This window comes from Ipomoea nil, unplaced genomic scaffold (genome assembly GCF_001879475.1).
Source record: "Ipomoea nil cultivar Tokyo-kokei standard unplaced genomic scaffold, Asagao_1.1 scaffold3104, whole genome shotgun sequence".
Taxonomy (NCBI): Eukaryota; Viridiplantae; Streptophyta; class Magnoliopsida; order Solanales; family Convolvulaceae; genus Ipomoea; species Ipomoea nil.
In genome coordinates, this window is record NW_017619532.1 from 2,280,968 (window position 1) to 2,299,289 (window position 18,322).

Sequence of the window (18,322 nt, forward strand, 5' to 3'; positions counted from 1 at the left end):
GCATGCTTATCAACGGGGAAATCAAAGATAGTTCCGAGGAACACACAAGACACTTCACGGTTCAACGAAACACAATGTTGAACACTTAGCACGATTCACGAAACCAAAACCTACATGGAATCCTACCAAATAGTTCTAGACATACGAAACATCAAGAAGACACCAAATAGTTCCACAAAAGAACATCGGGAAGTCAAAAGACCAAATACCGAGTCAAAAGAATCACGGGGAACAAATCCCAATCAAACACCACCATGTACCCGCGGGTGGACCCACGGGTAGTGCCCCACCCGTGGTTCTGCCCGTGGGAACATCTTCTCACAAGGCCATGTACCCGCGGGTAGGCCGGCGGGTGGTGCCCCGCCCGCGGTTCCGCCCGCGGGTACAATCCTGTACCACAACAAATCCCTTCGCGGATTTTCTTCTCCAAACTCAAATTCAAGTCCAAAACATGCCAAATCTCACCCAATACAACAAAATAACTTGAACCATGGAAAATGCCAAGCAATGGCACAAAGGAACCCTAAACACAAGCTCTAGATATGCAATATCACAAGAAAAATGCATAAACCCTCACATTTCATAGCAAAACACATGTAGAATCCAAGAAATCACATATAGGTAAGAAAAATAGGTTTTGTAGAGCATGGGTTACCTCTTGTAGACCAAAAGACTTCACTTTACACCACAACAAGCTCCCCACAAGGCTTACTTTCCAAACCCACTTCAAGATTAAACCAAAAGATCATAAAGATCCTACCTTTAAGAAAAAGACAACTAAGATGAAACCAAAAACACAAGATAGACTTAGATCTTACCCTCCTAGATGCCCAAATAGGTGAAAGATTGAATCTTGGTAGCAAATCTTGGAATCTTGACAAGGGTCTCAACTTAGCTTGGAGAATAAGCTACACTTCTTTTCTAGAGAGAAGGTAGAGCTAATTTCTAGGAATTGTAAGGAATGAAATGAAGAAGTATTCTAGGTTAGGTTACAATACTAACTCTTGGTGAAAAGTCAAGGATACCCTTACTAACCTTTAGAAAGTGTAAGGAACAAGGGAACTCCCCTCAAAGCTCAAGGTACAACATAGCCTTGAAGTTGACTAGTCAAATACTAGTCCTCGAGTATTAAAAATCAGGATTTTAGGAATTAATTCTTCAAATAAAATAGGATTAATTACTCAATTAATCCATGGATTGAATGTGGATTTTTGGGATGTCACACTTCTGACCCGGCATCACATGGGAACCGAACGGGCAAGACCCCAACGGACAAAACTCCAACGGTTAGGAATTCCAACAGGTGCCACCTTTACTGTCATTGAAGCCAGCATTGAAGCCACCATGGATGAGAGAGAATTAAAGGCTTAGGCTCCCCATTTATGTCTCATGTTGTTACCGTTAGGACTCTAGTATAAATGGGGCTCTCCTCAGCTAGCAATGGGGACGTTCAATACTCGGGACAAAGACACACTGTACTTTCTATACTAAGACACTAAGGCAATACAACTATTGTTACTCTCTCACATAACGTTATTCTAATATTATTATTACCGGTAACATATTTATCGTCATTGGTGCTTTCATTGAGAGCCTGAGTCCCACACCCAAGCAGGCGACGACACACACAACTCATTCCTCATTCAACAGCAAGCTTGAAAGAATGGTGTCTCGCAGCTCCCACGGTTCCTGCAACATGAACAATGGCAATGCCTCAGGTGACCTCCGGGACCAACTCACCAACAATCGCAGAGGGGACCTCCGAGAACAGCTCAACAACGGGAGGCCCGGGGACCTTCGAGACCAACTCAACAATGGAGGGGACCTTCGAGACCAACTCAACAATGGAGGGGTGAACCAAGCCGCGAACCTCCAGGCGACCATTCAGCAAGCAGTGACGGTGGCGCTAAATCAGGTGGCAGTGGGACTGCAAGGCCAAGTGCCCCCGCCGCGGCCCCAGGAAATAGGGGTAGAGACCCAAAGAAGTGGACCGACGAGACGACAACCAGGCCCTTCCCAATCTGCACCAGAGCGATTCGGACAAAGGGCGCCCGTGCGGCAAAAATTAGGATCACGGGCCGAGGGGTCCTCTACCAGAGGCCCTCACCAACACGAAAACAGAGAAGCCGAGAGATCACCCACAGAGGAGGTGGGCGAGTCTCGGGAGTCGACCCCACGACGACGCATTGATGAGTCGGCCTTACGTCGACACTTGGAGGAGCGACGCGCTGATGAGCGGGTTCCACACCGACACTTGGATGGACGGAACGTCGAGGAACCAGCTCCGTGTCGACACTCAGATGGACGGCACGTCGATGAACTAGCTCCACGCCGACACATGGAGGAGCGGCAGGTGGCCCCGCGCCGGCACCCTGACGAGAGGCTGCAGAGAAGAATCGAGGAGTTAGCAAGAAGGGTGGAGGCACGGGAGCAGTCGCCGGAACCCGAGGTACGGATGGCAGCACCATTCTCCCCAAGCATCATGGACGTACCTTTGCCGAGAGACTTTAGGATGCCCGCCATCAAGGAGTACACGGGGGCCACTGACCCACGTGTCCACATGACGAAGTACAAGACTGCTATGATAATGATCGGGGCAGGGGATGCCATCATGTGTCGAGCGTTCTTGTCCACCCTGGATGGAGCGGCCCAAGACTGGTTCAACACCATCCCGGATGGGTCGATCCAAAACTTTGGAGAGTTGTCCAAGAGCTTCCTGACATACTTCTCCGGTAGCATACAACGTAAGAAACCCTTCTCTCACCTCTGTGTAGTGAAGCAAGATGGAGGCGAGAGCCTCAAAGACTTCCTGATCAAAAGGAAAAAGGAAGTCAATAATGTCTACGACTTCGACTCCAAGGCGGCGATCCCGATATTTATCCATGCCTTAAGATCAGGGTATTTCCACAAGCAGCTAAACGCCCACCACCCCCGCTCTTACGAAGATCTGATGAGGACGGCTAGCCGCTATGCCGAAGCAGAGGACGTCGACAGGAAGAAGAAAGACGAAGAGGATGGTAGGAAAGGTGGGAAGCCTGCGAAAGCTGGTCCGCCCAGCCAGGCACCACTCTCGAACCACCCGACCGCAGGGAAAGGCCGAGACCACGAACGACCTCGCCTGGTCCCCTTGCGTAATTTAACTCCTCTTACCCATTCCGTTAGTGTCATTCTAAAGCAAGCTGAGGAGATGGGAATGGTAGAATTCCCCTAGGAGTGCATGAAGGTCTCCCCAAAGGCAGACCAAACAAAGTACTGCAGGTTTCATAAACAAGCCGGCCACGATACGGATGAGTGTCACGTTTTGAATAGAAAAATAGAAGAACTCATCCAGCAGGGCTACTTCCGACATTTCGTCAAGCGATCCAAGCAGCAGCAACAGTCGCAACACAATCCACCAAAAAATGTCTGGAGGAATGAGGATGGCACCGAGCCGTCCACCTTGAACGCCAAAAAAGAGAACACGACCAAATATCTAAGCAGAATGATAGCGAGAAAGATACCGAGGTGGCGCCCAGACGACAAAAGAAGCACACCATACACTTTATCTATGGTGGACCCGCAGGGGGCGACACGCCCGCAGAAAGAAAGAAGTGGAGCCGGCAGCTATACGTGGGAGAAGTGGTGAGTCTTCCCAGAGAAAAGAAACAGAGGCAAGAGGCCATCACCTTCTCTGATGATGACCTCCCAAACGGCCCGTTACCCCATCGTGACGCCCTGGTGATTAAGATGGACGTCAACGATGTCATGGTCCGCCGCATCTTAGTCGACACGGGAAGCTCAGTCAATGTGATGTATTGCGATGCCTTCACCAAGTTAGGGATACCTAGGAACCAGCTCAAAGAAGTACGTACCCCACTCTCTGGATTTATGGGTGATTCAGTGGAGACGGAGGGGTCAGGGGTCTTACCAATGGAGATAGGCACGGGCCCTAACATTCGCAAACTTGACATGGAATTCATCGTGGTAAGACTCACTTGTGCGCACAACATCATATTGGGGAGGCCGGCACTGGAGAACCTCAAGGCCATAGTGTCGGTGGAACACTTGTGTATGAAGTTCCATACTCCGAATGGGATAGGGGTCGTCAGGGGAGACCAGCGAGCGGCCCGCAGTTGTTACGTTAAAGCATGCAAAAAGATTGGTAGAAAGGATCCACAAGTCTACATCATCTGCAAGGATGATCGATCGGGTATGGAGCTCGGAACATTTGATTAAGTTTTTTCTTTAATATTCTGGTAGTCATTTGGGACTAGTGTTTGGTAATCGCGGTCCACCCGCTTTGTATTATGAAATCTTTTAGAATAATATCTCGTGCTCGTGGTTCGCCCATGTTGTTTCAAAAAAAAAAAAAAAAAAAAGGGACCGAGTCGCACGCCTCGGCCAAAGGTTGGCCGAGGCACACGCCTCGGCCACAGTTTGGCTGAGGCACGCCTGGCCAAAGGTTGGTCGAGGTGCCCGCCTCGGCCAACGCTGAAGTCCGTCTCGGCAAAAAAAAAAAAACAATAGGCCGGAGCCTGCCCCGGCCACGATCGGTCGAGGCGCACGCATCGGCCACGATCGGTCGAGGCAACGCCTCAGCCACGATCAGCCCACATTGGCCACGGTCAGTCGAGGCGACGCCTCGGCCACGATCGGTCGAGGCGACGCCTTGACCACGATCGGTCGAGGCGACGCCTCGGCCGCGATTGGCCGGAGGCACGCACCTCTGCCAACCTAGGCCAAAGCCTGTCTCGGCCAGCATAAAAAATAAAATAAAATCATATGTGATTTGTAAAATAAAATCACATACTCAGGATCAACCGGGATTTTGCACGATATCAAGCAAATTCAGTCTTACTCCCTAGTCAACTCAAACACATCCGTTGACTCAGGAGTAGGGGGGACTGGTGACAGGATAATAGGGCTGGCAACCGATCCGGATCATAAGTGGGCATTTGACCTTGCATCACATCGGAACCCAACGGACAAAACTCCAACGGTTAGGAATTCCAACAGGTGCCACCTTTACTGTCATTGAAGCCAGCATTGAAGCCACCATGGATGAGAGAGAATTAAAGGCTTAGGCTCCCCATTTATGTCTCATGTTGTTACCGTTAGGACTCTAGTATAAATGGGGCTCTCCTCAGCTAGCAAAGGGGACGTTAAATACTCGAGGCAAAGACACACTGTACTTTCTATACTAAGACACTAAGGCAATACAACTATTGTTACTCCCTCACATAACGTTATTCTAATATTATTATTACAGGTAACATATTTACCGTCAAAGGGAAAGAATACAAATAGCAAAGGCAACTAGATAATCACTAATCACATACATGAAGGTCTTATCTCAAGTTTTCAATTAAAATCTAAACAAATAAATAAAAACTTGAATATATTTTACAAAATCTAGAACCAAGAATAGAAGAAAGAAAAGGTCATGACTAGTTGAATAGAAAAAACAAGAATAGATGAATTTGGATTTACACATGGTTGGATGAAGATTTGTAGGTTAGGGTTTATACTCACCTAGGCATACAACATCTTCTTCTTCACTGTGTGCGATTTTTGTTGAGGTATTGCAACAATATGAAGCTTTTGAGTTCAATTTGGTGAAGACATGAGAGCTTGCATTGCCTGATGCCTGAAGTTCTGAGAAAGTTATGTGACGTTGTGGAATCGAAGAGAAATTTATTAATTTTTATAGATTATTATTTGTTTTTAGTTATATTATGAGTGAAGGGCGCGAACGAAAACTTGTTTCCCGGTAAAAATTACTTTTTACTTTTAGCGATGATTTATTTCACAATCTCATTTGTAAAATAAATGCTTTGGTGTCATTTATTATATAACGTCGTCTATTCTATACCTTTGCCCATGAAAACAAATAAAATTTCGTCAGTAAAAAGTAATGAAATCTTAATTAATCTATCTATACTATATATAAAAACAAAATCCTGAAATTTTATCTTCCCGACCAATTCCTAAAAAATCTCTCTTCCCAATAAAATATCTTGATTTCTACTTTCCCATTCGTACAATAATTTTGGGTAAAAATTCTATTCAAAAATTATAAAATAGAGTAATACAATTCCTATTGCAATCTATACTATATATAAAAACAAAATCCTAAAATTTTAACTTCCCGCCCAATTCCTAAAAAATCTCTATTCCCAATAAAATATATTGATTTCTACTTTCCCATCCGTACAATAATTCTGGGTTAAAATTCTATTCTAAAATTATAAAATAGTGTAATACAATTCCTATTGCAATCTATACTATATATATATATATATAAACAAAATCCTGAAATTTTAACTTCCCGCCCAATTCCTAAAAAATCTCTCTTCCCAATAAAATATATTGATTTCTACTTTCCCATTCGTACTTGGTAAAAATTCTATTCTAAAATTATAAAATAGTGTAATACAATTCCTATTGCAATCTATGCTATATATAAGTTTGCATGGGTAGCTCAACTGGTTATAGAGGTGAAACTTTGGAAGAATGACCAGGGATCAAGTCTCATCAGTGGCAGTGAGGGGGCTTCTTTTCGACGAATACTTCCTAAAATCTCTCTTCCCACCAACATATTGATTCTACTTTCCCATTCGTACAATAATTTTAGGTAAAAATTCTATTCTAAAATTATAAAATAGTGTAATACAATTCCTATTACAATCTATACTTCTATACTATATATAAAAACAAAATCCTAAAATTTTAACTTCCAGCCCAATTCCTAAAAAAATCTCTCTTCCCAATAAAATATATTGATTTCTACTTTCCCATTCTTACAATAATTCTGGGTAAAAATTCAATTGTAAAATTATAAAGTTGTGTAATACAATTCCTATTGCAATTCTAACTTCCCGCCCATTTCTATTCTTTTAAGTTGTAAAGTGTCAAAAGTTCGGTAATGCATAACTTTTGACTCGATTGTCCGTTTTGGGCAAATGTTTTTTTTGAAATCGCGTATTTTTTCGAGATCTAACATAGAATAAATCGTAATAATTAATAACTATAGTCTAGAATTAAATTTAAAATTGTCAGAAAAGATAAGCGACCTCTGGTGAAATTAACTCTTAAATAATTATATATCGATTTAAATATTCTTTATATATTACAACAATTTCATTCCGTGCATCGCACGGGTAAAGATACTAGTATATCTAAAAACATAATAAGTTTCAATCCAAGTTATACTCCTGGTTTATGTTCGTTTTTGCTGTTAATTTTTTTGTACCTTAAGCTATAAAAGTTGTACTACATAAATTTTTGGACAAAGATATTCCTGCTGTTATAACTTTTGTTATCTTTCCACATTATTATTACCATGTACATGCATACACAATATTTTTTCTTACATCCTTCAATGGTAAGTTTGAATTCATTTAGGTTTTAATTAAAATTTTACCATAGTTATATTTAGTAATTTAGTATGAATATGAATTATACAATTATATATATATATATATATATATATATATATATATATATATATATATATATATATATATATATATATATATATATGCTTCGAATCTGGTGCAACCCCTATACTAGATGAGATCATGAGATCTCATGATATCCATTGATTCATTTTCCATAAATGGTTGAGATTATAAGAGATTGTGAAAGTAATTAAGGATATATTTAAATCAAAAGGATTAAATAGTAATTGTAGATATATGTTTAATTATGGATATAATTCAATTTGAGTCTTAAGCATTATATTAGGGAGATTATGAATGGAAATTGATATTTTAAATTATTAGGGACCCTATCAATGGTAATAATTAATTATATTTTGTACATCTGAAATTTTAAATTAAAGAAAATTTTACGGCGGTGTGTGCGTGAGTGTGGAATGATGTGTGCGTTTTATAGTTTGCCATGGTGTACACCTCCTGTTACAGAAAACCGCACACGCCATTTCATACCCGCACACACGCCATTCCACACCCGCGCACACACCATCGTAAAATTCCCCACAATTTAAAAAAAAAAAAACACAACAAGCCCAATACGATATCTACTACGCATTGATTATCTACTCGAAATTCAAACGCCGATACCCAAATTAGATTCGTATATTTTTGTTTTCTTTTGGATAAGTTTCGCACACGCCCGAAACTAGTAACACACAAACCAAAATGTACATGCCTGTATCACGAAACGCACATACCAAAACGCATAATTTTATGAAAAAAAAACCAGCACGTCGTGGTGTACGAGCCCTGTTACAATAAAACGCACACACCATTCCACACCCACGCACACACCGCCGTAAAATTCCAAAGAAAATCGCTAAGAGAGAGAGAGAGAAATATTGATTAAGGAGAGCTGAAATAACGCTACAAATCTTTATAAACATGGAAATAAACGAAATGGAAAGTAATAAATATAGTGCTTAAGGACAAAAAGACCCATGTTTCATCTAAAATCAGTATAACATGGGATCCAAGTGCTAATCAATCTGAATCGTCAAAAAATTAAAATCAACGATCAGGGAGGGTGCTCACGGGCTCGGCTGACTAGGGGGTGTGCACCGGATTCAATATATAGATTTTGAATCCGGTGGATCCCCCCATTCTGGTGGTTTTGTGAGCTTTAATATGATGCGTTGATGTTGTTCTTTTTAATTGCTGTGATTGATTGTTTTAGGCTTCAAACATGCGCACGTGTGGTGTGGTAAGGGCTGTGTTGTCTTTTCACTTTGTTTTTAATTTGTTTAGTATTTTTACCGGCGGATTTTTGGGGGTGTGCGTAGATATATTAGGTATATTTATTTTATTGCATTCATTAGGATCGCTTCATATTTCCCGCTGGCCAATGCTTCTCTGGTAGTCTCTTCGTCTCCCCGTTGTTTCATTCAAGTAGTAGAGAGTTAGGGGTTTTTTTTTTTCCAGGGCTCGTGTTTGCGGAGTGGTATCTCACTGTTCTCCATGGCGGGGTCGAGTTCTACGCGGTCTAAACGTCTGAGAGGAAGTTCGTCCGTGTCTCCGCCAGGTATTTTGTTTTTCCGTTCTTTTTTTTTTTTTTTCTCGTTCCGGTCGTTTATTTTTGTTTTGATTTCTATTAGAGTTCGTTGTTTGTTGTTGTGTGTTTTTCTTTCTGATTTTGGGGGTTTTTGTTTTTGGTTTTCGAATTTCCAGTTTCGCTGCTTGTGCATGTGTGGGGTTGGGTTAGGTCTTTTCCGGTGGGTTGGGTTTTCGGGCGGCGATTGTGTGGGTGGGTGGTGGCCGGTGGTGTGGCCTTTTAGGGGCGGTATGGTAGGTATTTTTTGTTTTTTTTTTGTTTTTTTTTTTAGAGTTTTTTTTTAGCGTTTGGGTGTGCGTGTGGCGTGGTGGGTGTGTGGGTTGGCTTGTTGTTGGGGTTTTTTGTGCTCATGTGGTCTTGGTATTTATATTTTTGGTTTTAGTTTCTTTTCTGTATATATCTTATATTTGTTAGTGATTGTATGTTGTTTTTTATTTGTTTTTCGGTTTAGTTTTAACGGGTTCTGCAGATGCAGGGCAGTTTTGTTTTGTCCGTGGGTGATGTTTGTTAGCATTTTCGGGATTTGGAGTATGTGTGTAGTTAGTTGTTTAGTTTTGTATCACGTGTGTATTTTTAATTCAATCTACCCCTCGGTCTTTATTGGTATGAAGTGGAATCATCTTATTTTTTTATTTTGGTTGGTTTTTGCGTATTGCTTTTTGCGAGTTTATGGTTGCCCCGTCTATCGGGCTGGTGTGTTGCCTAACTCTACGTGTATGTGGCATGGGTTCAGAGTCTGTGCGTTGTTATTTCCCCACATTTTTATGCTTTCATGAAATTGAATTATTTGTGTGGTTGTGTTTTTTATATTTGTTCTATTATTTTTTATTTTAAAAAGTACTGGTTTTTTTTTTTTTTATTTTTATTTTTACAGTTGTTTTGGAGATTGGATAGTAACCCTTTTGTGTTTGGCATTTGTGCTAGATTGATTTGTCGCCTTTAGTTAGGTTTGAGCTTTCTGGTTTTATAGTCTGTGCGTTTTGGATTCCATTTCTTTCTTTGTTTTGATTTGTTTTTGGGGTTTGCTTTTTGTGATTTTATGGCCGCCTTGTCCATCAGGTTGGTGTGTTGTCTAACTCTACGTGTTTGCGGGATTGGTTCAGAGTCTGTGCGTTGTTATTTTCCCACATTTTTATGTTTTCATGAAATAGAATTATTCGTGTCGTTGTGTTTTTTATATTTGTTCTATTATTTTTTGTTTTAAAAAGTAGTGTTTTTTTTTAAAGTAGTTTTGGAGATTGGATAGTAACCTTTTTGTGTTTGGCATTTGTGCTAGATTGATTTTTGGCCTTTAGTTTAGATTTGTGCTTTCTAGTTTTGTAGCCTGTGCATTTTGGATTCCATTCCAGTGATGTTACTTTCTGGTTTTGTATTATTATTTGTCATGGTGTTTTTCTTTTCTTCTAGTTAATGGTTGTTGTTTCTGTAACGTTTATCCGTTACTATTATTATAACATTAGGATAAGTTATGATAATATTCAGTATTTGATATATGGTGCAACACTAATAACCTAATAGCTAGACTACCATTATGATTAGGAATCTGGTTAGGGTTTAGGAGACCTAAAGACAATCAACCACAATGATGGCCAGTGGTTATATAAGGTCACTAGTCCTCTCACTGCTCACATTACATACCTCATACACCATCTAGAGAGAGCTGAGTAAAGTGAGAGACAAAATACTCGTTATCTCTGCAGCAGTCCGGATCGCTCAACCGTAACAGAAACTATGGCTGGAGGTTAGTCGATCCTATGATCACATATTCTTTGATGCATGTAATATTTTAGTCTAACAGTTGGTATCAGTCGCCATAAATAATCTCTGCCTAGTTCGTTTAATTGCGTATAATATTTGCATATGTTGTATACATATTTGTATAATTCAATTACATATGGTGAATATTCTTTGGTTCGCAATTAAATTGTCTGGACTGCTGGAAATTTTAGTTTATCCCGCATTAAGAAACAAAAAAAAATTAATTAAATTGGATAATTATTTTTTATTTTTGGCCTTTTCGCTGCTTCGCCGAAAATTGCTTCTTGTTTTTCGAATTCCGGTGCTGGCTTGCGATTATTCAGATGAAGAAGATGGATGATGAATGTTTGGCTTAAGTTAATTGGGCCAGGTCTGGCCATTTGGGCCAGACCTGGGCTCATATAAAAAAAAAAATTAATAATAATAATAATATTATTATTATTTTTTTCTGCGCCTGTTATGGTTTTGGGTCAAGCCTGAATTGATATTTGGACTACATCAATTCATTCAGTTTAATATCATCATCATATTTGGACTTCTTCTAATTAAATTATCCAATTGAAATTTTTTATTAAGTCTATTATTAAATTATTGTTCAACTTTGAATAATTATTCAGTTTTAATTCTTCAGTTGAATTTTAATTTAATAATGTTTTTCAGTTTAAATTGTATTAAGTGTTACAATTTAATTGTGGAGTATTTGTGAGTAATGTGCATAATCTGAGCATGCTATTTATCTCTTTATTGCAATAATTATTTGACTGTTATAATTATGCATGTAGAAAAGCATGTTCATTAAGAAAAATTTAGAGCCTTTTAGGTCTGAATTATATGCTTTGCATGATTTAGTACCTTTAGGTGAATTAGTGCCTTTCAGGTTAGATTATGCATATTATTACTCAATCTTCAGTTATTACTCCACTCGTGTTTTATAAAGTTCCTAAAGCACATAAAATACATAAACAATTCGTAGTTTACCCTATTCAAAGCCTTATCCATAGGTGAAACTACTCTTTAGATCTTTCAAACGATTTTACTTCAAAAATGAGAACACATGAATTAGGGAAGTTTCTTGGGAGGAATACTAGTTCTATGGCCCTGGCTTAAAAGCCTTGTTGCTACTAGTCCCCTTGCGACACTACTCTGTCTAAGGAGTTGGTTTTTAACCGAGCTTCGTCTCGACCAACTTTCCTGGGAGTATACCTAAGGATTGTCTATCATATTTTGGTTTAATCTGTTTGTTTATTAGGCTTTCTTGCTAATGTGATTATGTTCTTTGGTTAATTAAAGAGTAGCCACAGCATCTTTAATTTTTCAAAATTACATATTAAGTTTTACTCACATAAAGTTAATGCAAGAATATTGTAATTCACTCTACGTGATATGGCAAAATTTAGCCCACAGGCAATTTTGTTATATTTGTAGGGTTAATTAGGATGAAATACCATGCTATGATCATAATTTGCCCACAGGGATTATGTATCGGCATATAGTTTTGGTAGTTTTGTCATTAAGGGTGGAAAAATTAAAATCGCACCCATTCCATTTCCACCATTCAGTTTTGGTAAATTCATTATGCGTAAAAATTTAGCCTACAGACAATTTTTATGGCATCCGAATTTATCTTTTGCATAATTTTACATTGGTAATATTATGTACTTCAGTATCTCTCTCTAATTTTTTGTGCCTCGAAAATTCTAACCAAGCATTAATTATTATTCTTTACAGCAACTCATCCTGGCACTCAAACACAAATTAATGTTCCAATCCTTAATGAAGATAACCACAAAGGATGGAAAGATGCTATTCTCTTGCAATTAAGATTATTAGAGTTGGATTACGCTGTTCTCAATGAGGAACCCCCTGAGGTTACTGAAGAAAGCACTAGCGAAGCCAAGCAGCTTCGCGCACAATGGGAGAAATCCAATTGATTATGTGTGCTCTTCATTAAGTCAAGAATTTCCAGAAAAATTCGTTTTTGCTTTGAGGACATTAAGAAAGCGAAACCCTTGCTCAAAGCTATCGATGATAACTTCATTGAATCAAAGAAAGTTTTGGCAATGACTCTAATCATGAAGTTGAGAAATTTGCGTCTTTCCACTGTCAAGGGAACGCGTGAACACATTATGCAACTCAGGGATATTGCGGCTCAATTAAAGGAGTTGGAAATCATTCTACCAGATGATTATTTGGTGCTTTTTGCACTTGATACCCTTCCTCAAGAGTACAATCCTTTTAAGATTTCCTACATCACACATAAAGTGGACTGGTCTATCAATGAGTTGATAACCATGTGTGCAATGGAGGAACAAAGGCTTGTGGCTAAGCTTGGGTATGTTCCATCTTCTTTTGTTTGTTTCGAATTTAATATGTCAGAAGTTAATACTAATTCTTGGTGGGTTGACTCTGGTTCAACAATCCAAATTGCAAACTCTTTGCAGGATTTGACAAAATTGAGACAGCCAACGGGAACTGAGTGTAGCATCTTCTCTGGAAACAAGATTGCGTCACCAGTCGAAGCTGTCGAAGTTTGCAATTTAGTTTTGGACAATGGTTTTGTAATGACGTTAGAAAAGACATTTTATGTTCCTAGTTTTTCTAGGAACTTAGTTTCAGTATCTAGACTTGTACCCTTCGGTTATTCTTTTGAATTTAATACCAATAATATCGAGTTATTTCATTATTATACTTGTGTTGGTACTGGTACATTGTCTCATGGTCTTTTCCGTCTTAGATTAAAGAATGATTCAGTTTACAATTCTTTACATGTTCAAAACGGAACCGAACAGTGCAGTATTAACGACAATTCCTCAATGTTGTGGCATCGGAGATTAGGTCATATCTCCCTTGAGCGTATTAAAAGGTTGGTAAAGGATGGAGTACTTTCTACTCTAGACTATACTGACTTTGAGACTTGCATTGACTGCATTACGGGTAAGCAGACAAACAAGTCAAAGAAAGGTGCCAATAGAAGTTCAACGTTGTTGGAAATTATTCATACTGACATATGTTGTCCTGATATGACAATACCTGGTCAGAAATATTTCACCACCTTTATTGATGACTTCTCAAGTTTTTCCTATGTGTATTTACTTCATCATAAACATGAAGCATTGGATGCCTTTAAATCATTTAAAGCTGAAGTTGAAAACCAATGTAACAGGAAAATACACATAGTTAGGTCTGATAGGGGTGGTGAATACTATGGTAGATACAATGAGAATGGGCAAGCACCTGGTCTATTTGCTAAGTTTCTTCAAGAGCATGGGATTGTTGCCCAATACACCATGTCTGGTTCTCCGGACCAAAATGGTGCAGCTGAAAGAAGAAACTGGACCCTTCTGGATATAGTGCGGAGTATGCTTAGCAACTATAAGCTTCCTAAGTCGTTATGGGATGAAGCACTTAAGACGGCAACGTATATATTAAACCGTGTTCCAACCAAGGCTATCCCTGAAACACCGTTTGAGTTATTCAAAGGTTGGAAACTGAGTTTGCAACATATGCGTGTTTAGGGATGTCCGTCTGAGGTGAGGATATATAACCCACACGAGAAGAAACTTGACCCAAGGACGATTTGTGTTTTCTTTATTGGATATGCACAATCTTCTAAGGGTTATAGGTTCTATTGTCCATCTCATACTACTAGGATAGTGGAATCAAGGAATGCTGAATTTCTTGAAGGTGACTTGATTAGTGGGAGTGATCGGTTTAAGGACTTAGTTCCTTCTTTCGATCATATTGACTCTCACCCTTCTACGTCATCTGGTGGTACTTATCCGCAGTGCTCCTTTAGTTCTGCCTGCAGATATACCACCTACCGTTCAGATTCCACAAACTGTTGAGGATCAACCTTTGGAAGAACCAGTTCAGGACTTACAGCAACCGCCTGAACTAGATTTCGAACCAATGGTTGAACCAACTCAGGATATACAACAAGATTCTGAGCCGATGCAGACTAAACCAATTCAAGAACTGCCACCAGTTCCTGAAGAGGTAGTTGCCCCGCAGCCTGTACAAGGTGATGAGGGTCCAACCTTAAGACGGTCTACTCGGATAAGGCGATCAGCAGTTCCTAGTTATTATGTTTCGTATCTACAAGAATCTGACATAGGGGCAAGAAAATAATCTTGAAACATTCTCTCAAGCCACAAATTGTGCGCAGTCTGAGTTATGGTTGGAAGCCATGAAAGATGAAATGAATTCCATGAAGGACAATGGAGTTTGGGATCTTGTTGAGTTGCCTAATGGGGCCAAGGCCATTGGCTGTAAATGGATTTTTAAGACTAAAAGAAACTCATTAGGCAACATTGAGAGATACAAGGCCCGGCTTGTTGCCAAGGGATTTACTCAAAAAGAAGGAATCGATTACTAGGAGACCTTTTCTCCTGTATCAAAGAAAGATTCACTTCGGATCATTCTGGCATTAGTTGCACATTTTAATCTTGAGTTGCAACAAATGGATGTGAAAACCGCTTTCCTAAATGGTGATATAGAAGAGAAGGTTTATATGAAACAACCTGAAGGTTTCTCTTCTAGCGGTGGTGAGCATTTAGTATGTAAGCTTAAGAAATCCATATACGGTTTAAAACAAGCCTCCCGTCAATGGTATATCAAATTCGATGGGGTAATTTCTTCATTTGGTTTTGTTGAAAATCCCTCAGATAACTGTATATACCAAAAGGTGAGTGGGAGTAAAATTTGCTTTCTTGTTTTATATGTGGATGACATCTTACTTGCCACCAATGATAAGGAGATGCTTCGTGATGTGAAACAATTTCTTTCTAAGAACTTTGATATGAAGGATATGGGTGATGCCTCTTATGTTATTGGCATTAAAATTCAGAGAGATAGGTCCCGGGGTATACTGGGTTTATCTCAAGAAACCTATATAAACAAAGTTTTAGAGAGATTTCATATGCAAAATTGTTCACCAAACGCTGCTCCCATATCTAATGGGGATAAATTCAGTTTCGACCAATGTCCGGAAAATGACTTGGAGAAAGAATCAATGGAGAACATCCCTTGTTGGATGTCTTGGATATATTCAAGTCTGTACAAGGCCGAACATTGCTCTTGCGGTTGGAATGCTTGGGCGTTACCAATACAATCCGGGGTTAGACTATTGGTGAGCTGTAACGAGGGTTCTAAGGTATCTAAGATGAACCAAAGGTTACAAGCTTGGGTTTAGGCAGACGGACAATTTAGATGTTGTCGGTCATTCAGACGCGGACTTTGCTGGCTGTGTTGATTCTCGGAAATCAACATCAGGGTGCGTCTTTATTATGGCCAGTGGGGCTATCTCATGGAGAAGTGTTAAACAGTCCTTAATAGCTACTTCTACCATGGAAGCCGAGTTCGTTTCCAGTTTCGAGGCAACTTCATAGGGTGTTCGGCTAAAGAATTTTATCTCTGGGCTTAGAATTATGGATTCCATATCTAAGCCATTGAAAGTTTACTGTGACAACTCAGCTGCAGTCTTCCTAGCTAAGACCACAAAAGTGGGAGTCGAATTAAGTACATCGACATCAAGTTCTTAGCAATTAGGAATCGTGTCAAAAATAAAGTTGTATTCTTTGAACACATTCATACTGAGTTGGTGTCAGCAGATCCCTTGACTAAATGCATGCCTTCAGTTAAATTCAAGGATCTGGTTCAGAAAATGGGACTTTTTCCCACTATGGAATTTGTATATACATTCAGTTTAAAATTCTTTAGCATTCAGACATTTTCTCAATTAAGTGTGTACACCTTCATTTACTTTATATTGATGAGAAAATGTACTTCAGGGACTTGGAATAAACATAGGGTTTATTTCGTTGGGTTTTGTTTCCTAATTAAGTGCTCAATGGCAGTTTGCATTTGATCATAATGGATACTACTCGTGCTAATGAGAACATATCATTATGGTTGGTGTTTTTCTGTTATTGAGTGGTAGTGCTTGCACCAAGTGGGAGAATGTAACGTTTATCCGTTACTATTATTATAACATTAGGATAAGTTATGATAATATTCAGTATTTGATATATGGTGCAACACTAATAACCTAATAGCTAGACTACCATTATGATTAGGAGTCTGGTTAGGGTTTAGGAGACCTAAAGACAATCAACCACAATGATGGCCAGTGGTTATATAAGGTCACTAGTCCTCTCACTGCTCACATTACATACCTCATACACCATCTAGAGAGAGCTGAGTAAAGTGAGAGACAAAATACTCGTTATCTCTGCAGCAGTCCGGATCGCTCAACCGTAACAGAAACTATGGCTGGAGGTTAGTCGATCCTATGATCACATATTCTTTGATGCATGTGATATTTTAGTCTAACAGTTTCTAGGTGTCATTGAGGGGGAGTCCGTAGGTGTTGTAGATGTGGTGGCACCCATGCCACCACCCACTGTTGATGTTCAATTGCCGGCTCCCCCTGCTGATTCAGGTTTGGTTCCCGAAGGCACGGATGTTGCTTCTGATGCTGTGGACGATGCTCTTTTTTCCCCTTTCAAGATTCGGGCGTCTCCTAGTATTTTAATGCGTGCCAGAAGAGAGCCGTTGTTGAGATGGGGTTAGGAGAACTCTTGAATTTACGAACTCATGCCATTCCTAAGCGGTTGGCTAGGTGGCTGCTATATAATTTTGACCCCGTGAACATGTGTTTGCGGTTAGAAAATGGTTCGGTGATCAATGTTTGAGAGGCTGATGTGCAATCCATTATGGGGTTGCCTGCTGGTGAGGTTGTTATCACCAAGAGGCCAAAGGACGACATCAGTGACTCTTTGAAGGCTTGGCGGGCTAAATTTGAGAAGTCAAATCATAATGTTACGTTATCCAAGATTGCTTCAAAGTTAAGGGGTCTTCTTGAGGGCGATGTTTGGTTCAAAAGGCACTTTGTTGTGCTAGCCATTAGTATCTTGGGCTCTCCCATGACGAATGGGTATGCGAACGAGCTAGTGTAACCACTTTGAGGATGTTGAGCAAATCCAGAATTTGAATTGGTGTAGGTTTGTCTTGGAGTGTTTGGTGGATAGGCATGCCACGTGGATGTTGCACCCGAATCAACCTTTCTCAGGCCTTTCTTTATTCTTGGTGGTACGTTTTGGTTTTTGCCCAAAATGCTATTCTCTATGTTTTTTGTTGCGTCTCGTGTGCTGGTGCCTAATCTTTCTCATTTTCAGTTGTTGTACGTTGATAGGGTTGTTCATTCTGAGAGGGTTGTGCCCCGATCGATGCATGCACTACGTGGATGGAGTTCAAGCCTTTTAGACTCTAGAGAATTATTTGAGATAAAAATGGGTGCTTTTGGTCGAGGTGATGTGGTTGGACCTTTCATTCCAAATGCTGCCCCCATAGGTCCCGGTGCTGATGATGGTTCCAACCAACAGTTTTTTTTTTTTTTTTTTTTTTTTTTTTTTTTTTTTTTTTTTTTTGTAATAAGTTTGACGTGTAGATTGGTTTGGGTTTTTGCGTGTTGCCATGAGTCAATTACCAATTTCTTATTTCCATGGTATTTGTGTTTTGATTTGTTTTTTATGGTATA